This window comes from Engraulis encrasicolus, chromosome 4 (genome assembly GCF_034702125.1).
Source record: "Engraulis encrasicolus isolate BLACKSEA-1 chromosome 4, IST_EnEncr_1.0, whole genome shotgun sequence".
Lineage (NCBI taxonomy): Eukaryota > Metazoa > Chordata > Actinopteri > Clupeiformes > Engraulidae > Engraulis > Engraulis encrasicolus.
The window spans coordinates 17,289,755-17,295,530 of NC_085860.1; the positions used below are offsets into that span (position 1 = coordinate 17,289,755).

The window sequence follows — 5,776 nt, forward strand, 5'->3', positions numbered from 1 at the left end:
CAACCAACCACATACATACACTCATTCAACCATTGACCATATGACAAATTTCTATTACAAAGAGTGACAAAACAAAAACCTAAAAAAATGAAACCAGTGTCTCTGCTCCTATGCCAATCCTGCCCGACTATAAGCCAAAATGTAGTGGGCGAGACCGTTACAGGAAGTAGTTCGACTACGCCACCCCCGGGGGTGGAGCCCCCGGAGGAAATGAATTAGGGGTAGTTAGCACAATAGATTACCAGGCAAACACAGGTTCGTGCACAATGGAGACAGAGACAGTGGTGACCATTAATAATTCAAATCTTTATTATTCTTTGCGTTATAAAAATATATTTTTCTCACTCTTTGCAATAAATATAAAAGGTACTCACAATTCACAAAGTGCAGTGGGGTGGGTGTGCTGTCGCAATCACCCGCGGATCTATAAACACCTGCCCCAAAGTATGTTCACGTTAACAGTAAAGTGCAGGGGTGGGCGTGCTGCCACCACACCCGCGGATCTGTAAACACCTGTCCCAAAGTATGTTCACTAATTCACAATAGACAACACACCTGGTAGGCCTAGGGCCTTAGAACCCACACTCAGGTTGTCGGACTCTGCCACTAGGGGCTGGCACGGCTAACACAATAGGGCGAATGGCACACCTCAGGATTAACAAAAGAAAAAGTAAAGAAATAGTTCACAACAAACAGAAATAATTCACGGCAAACAGAAACAACAAGAAATCATAGCAAACCATGCAAAATAAATCAAAATCCAATTAACACATGCAATTAAATAAGAAATTAGATGATTGAATGAAATAATGAAAAAGGAAATTAGGCACAGCAAACGAAAGAAAACGAAAATCAAAACATGAGGTAAACCAACCCCAGAGGCTCAGCTCAGTGCAGTCCCCTAGGTATCCCCACACACACTCACACGCACCAACGTACACACACGCACACACACTGTGGAATGGCTCACACACCAGCTCACACCGAGCCGAGCGCCCACACACACACACACACACACTGAACTAAGCGCGCCAACGCACACACACACACACACACACACGAATGTCCAATTTCCCGAGGCCGGAGCAGCAGCCGAGATACGGGTTCCCGGCTTCCAGAGGCACCACACAACCGGGGCTAAAAGTCGCCGCTCGTGCACCTAAACGCGTGGTGTGTCTGACCACGGCCACACGGATACAACCTGCGAGGGAGGAGGAGAGCGTTAGCCAAGCTAGCAGGACACCCACTATGACACGATTCTGCTGCCGAGAGGTTACCTTACCCGGAGATGAGGGTGCACCGATGCGCGATTCTCACAGTCGGAGTGCCAATACAGAGGTACACGGCCGAGGCGCCGGTAGCGACCACACGCTGAAACCATAATAATGGCCGTCGTTAGCAACCATGGTACGAAAACAAACAGTCAGGGCTGGGTAAAGGCACAAGCTAACCCACTATAATACATACCGGCGTGCAGGAGACGGGAAATGCGCAAGGTAACCGTTGGTATTGTCCACCGAAGTCCTTGCCAGTGGAGAAGCAAGAGATCACTCTAGCCAAGTAAGAGACGTCAAGTTGGAATCACAACCTATAGAACAGCAGACGCGAAGTTAGCCACTAGCTGCTGGCTAGCACATAAACAGCGACAAGAAATGGTCCACATACTCACGAGGACAAGAAATGGTCCACATCTCCTAGATCTGAACTGGACACCGCACTCCTCTCGACGGCGAGGGGAGAAGCAACCACAGCATTCGCCGGTGGCGATGAAACGCGCAAAGGGGGACTTTGCAGGCTTACCGAATACTAGCCACTGGCAGTGTTTATGAAGAGACTTCCCATAAGCCTCTACGAGCGGCGTGGTGACGTGTGCCGCAGCGTCAGACTTTCCCTTAAAGGAGCAGCGCTCCACTACACTGTGATGAATGTGAAATCATAGGCTAGCAGGGAGTGTGGAAGTCGGGATGGCTTGGCAGCATCTTTGAATGGGGGTTGTAGGGTATCCCAGCCACTTCTCCTCCCTTCCACTAGAGCATAGGTGGCTAACCCGCGGCTCTCGAGCCGCATGCGGCTCTTTGCCTGGTGTCTTGCGGCTCTTGCGTCCATGTCCAAGTTTGTCTTTATGTCCCATAGGCAATATGCATTGGAATTGCGCACACAAAGTTGATTAGAACTATGGCAAATGAGTGCCCTGTAGTCTTGGTACTGTAGTAGGCCTTGCCTAAATGTGTCCTGAATGATGACGTTGGTGTGTGACTTTTGTTACTGCAAATACAAGACGTGATTTAGGCCTAAGCCTATGTTCTAAAAATAACGCTTTAAAAAGTGAACGCGTCTTTCGCTGACTAGACAAAATAGCGGCAAAAATGTTTTAACCTGAAAGATTTGGCCATCACTCCTCAATAAGGTCAAGAAATGTGCTGTCCATATTTGTGGATTCTATTGCTCGGATATGGCGGTTATAAATGTGCAAATGTGAAGAGAAAGGCGTCTGGAGCAGAGATGCGCCGAGAATCTCTGTCCTGCGTAGCCATCTCTGCGCTCTGTTAGGAGGAGTGTTCATGACTAACCCGAAAGTGAAATTGTGTTTTTAGTTTAAAATCGTCACAGGCTATAGACAAATAGCGCCAAAAATAATGTTCTATCCTGGTTTTCGCGGTGAATGTCGGCCGTGGTCTATCAGTCATTGTCAAAGCGGCGCGGGCAGACAGCGTGCAGGTGGGAAACAATTTCAATCGACTTGTCGCTTGTCCGCGCTCAGTTTAGTCTCAAAAAGAAAACTTTGATTTTTCCCCTGGCCCCCTGTCAGCACCCGCTGAAACATTTGACGAACCACCTTGTTAATTTTGGGTGTTGTCGTCAGACATCCAATGATGATCTGTGCGCAAGAAAGCGGTGCCTGTGCGCCTAACCCCCGAATGAGCTAAGAGAGGCGGATAATCTTTGTGGCGCGTTACTTCGTGCTCTGTTATAAAGAGTGCTCATGGATATTATGCTGTGAAACGTGTTTTATTAAAATATGAAAGAATTTATTAACATGATTTTAACCTGTGTACCCTTATCTTCTTATGTAAAACAACATTTTATCTTGAAAAAACCTTGAAGCAGTAAAAAAAAAAAGGGGGGGGGGTCATCTTATTCAGGATTGTCTTGCAGTCAGGCCATTAAGTTGGAGTGTAACATCAATCTGACACTGTGTGTGTGTGTGTGTGTGTGTCTGTGTGAGAAAGGAAGAGATGGCTGATGTTCATGCCCATGTGTTGTTGTGTATGCTGGTCTGTGGTGCGAGAAGGATGGGTGATGCCCATGTTGGTGGGTGTGCGCATGTTTATATGCCCACGTGATGTTTGTGTGCCGATGTGGCTCTTTGCTATGACACATTACAAAATGTGGCTCTTGGTCTCTGACTGGTTGGCCACCCCTGCACTAGAGGGCGCTGATCCCAAAAGAGACTGTTTACAATGTACCAAAGGACGCCCCCACAGTGGGTTTACATACAGTGTTGAATCTCGCCCTCCAACCCGTGCCTGCAGTTCACCTAGGGAGCGCTGTCGAGACAGCAGAGCTCATAAGGCTGGCGCTAATAACTGACACTTGTGCTCGTTGTCGGCTGAAACATGACAATATTACTGTAAGTTCTGAGAAACCAATGTGGATTTCAATTAAATGTACAATAACCTGGGAGTTATGTCCTTCTGATTTCCTACAGCTTTGGCATTTATGAGTCAGGCTCCGCTAGCATCTTGCTAACAAAATTGCTTTACGGCCGTCGTGATCACAGCAATGCAGCCGGCCGACCAATCCAAACGCAGTGTGTGAAGCCACTCGTGACGTCATATTGACAATAAAGACGTATTTTACAAAGATCCAGCGAGTTTAAACATTCAAACTAAGTGCTGTTTGAAAGGATAATCTATCCTGCCTTTTGGAAAAATAAAATGAAGCGATGATACCAATTCTCTCCCAAAGCAATGGTAGCATCGTGGTTGAGCTCCTTGGGACCCCATTCATTTCAACAGCCTCTGCGCTCCTTGGCGCTCCTCTGCGCTGTCTGGATGGCGCCACTTAGTGGACAGTACCACCCGGAAAAAGTAGCAAGATTCCTCTCTCGTACTACCCATAAACACTCTCTGACGCCCCTTACAGTGATCTACAGTAAGCTATAGAAAACCATGCTCCAAACAGTATCCTGCCTCTTTTTCCGTTCGCTCTCCTGCAGGATGGAACTGCGTCGACGCGCAGTACAAGGGACTGTGCACACAAAACTCTGAACATAGCTTTTATCTGATATTTAGGCCGAATACAGATAATATAACGCTTAGTTCATCCCTACACAGCTGTAAGTTTATTTTCTTTGCAAAGTCTCAATCAGAGACAACAGTATCTTTGGTTTCTACTGTTGGAAGGCAGTAGCCCATTAATAAGTCTGTAGCCTGGACGTTCCTGCTCAAGACTTCATCCGGATTCATTTGTGGAACTTTGACGCGTCAAGAGTTTCACGCCTAAAGCATCGCACAGCCGGACTGTGCGAGCAACCTTTCCCAACCCTTCCTGTCTCGCTGGAGCGAGAATCGGACGCTTGACCACCGCAGACTGCGTGCGCTGCAGGCCACTCTCGTCCACAACTGAGGACAACCAGTCTCTCTCCTGAAATGGCTGGAAGCCTTTCCATCGTTCACAGTAGCAGGGCTTGAAACTAACGGGCGCCAGGGCGCCAAATGCGTGTGAAAATCGCATCTGGCGTGTAACAAGTTGATCCTCACTAGCCATTTGGCTGGTAGCATATTATTGGGGAGTGATTGAAAAAAAAACGGTGATATATTTCTCTGAATGTGTTCGCCATCAAAAAGGAATCCAGTCTTGCGAACCTAGGGCACTGGCTTGTCAAACACTGCAGATGCCCCGCCTCCGTGGAGAAAGTCGGACACGCCAAGACGTGCGCCGCTTGCTCCGGTTTAAATATGTGGCGAAGTTTGCTCTCAACTGGCAAGCGACGCTATGCGCATATTTTGCGACCTGCCTTGCGACCTGCCTTTTATAATCCAGTAATGTTTTGCGTAGTTGTGCGCAGTTCTTAAGCTGTGGGAGTGTGGGTAGGCGGCCTACTGACACAACCTTGGTTACAACGCACGTTATCGAACATTGCACAAATATTCTGTCAGCTTCGCAATGTCTGTCTTGCTTTGACAACAGTGTAACAGGACGACGACAGAAAGTCGGCAGGTAACGACATCATACCTGTCAAATTTGAGCTTCACAAATCTGGATAATTCCCCGAATTTACGCCAAAAGCAGGAAATATTCAACAGGTCAAATTCTGACAATCAATGGGCCAGCAGTGACAAGTCGGGCGGTGCGTTGCTTTTCACGCTGACAGTTCACGTGCGAGGCAGTCCTGTCCAGAATCCACCCATAACGCACGTTTAAAAGGCGCATGAAGACTTAGCATATCGTTAAAAAATATGAAATATGTGTTCCCCCTTGTGGCTTTGTCGCCAAAATTGTCAGGAGTTGATGCAAAACGTAGGCTAATGGTGCAGGTTGTCATGAGATAGGCTAAATAAGATATAAAGGCTAAATAATATTTTACTTTTATGATTAATATCCCAGAAGATGTGATGCTTCATGGCAGGCGAACGTGCATCAGACCTGTGTGGGATACATGTATTTGCACATTAATGAACAAACGAATGAAAATTCCTTCCACCTCAAAGAAACAAATGGCCTTCTTAGTTCCAGACCTTGCACTTATGCGTGTGCCCTTGCACAACACAGC

At 47.2% G+C, this 5,776-nt stretch overlaps 1 long non-coding RNA gene across 1 annotated transcript; it reads right to left on the bottom strand.

Annotated features, from left to right (window-relative positions):
- Nucleotides 1-285: 285 nt before the first annotated feature.
- On the bottom strand, nucleotides 286-1,581 carry LOC134446735 (uncharacterized). The gene is made up of 3 exons (XR_010034471.1): nucleotides 1,468-1,581; nucleotides 1,283-1,371; nucleotides 286-1,201 (listed from the first exon to the last, which is right to left on the bottom strand). It is a non-coding gene; the product is annotated as an uncharacterized LOC134446735 (long non-coding RNA).
- Nucleotides 1,582-5,776: the final 4,195 nt, after the last annotated feature.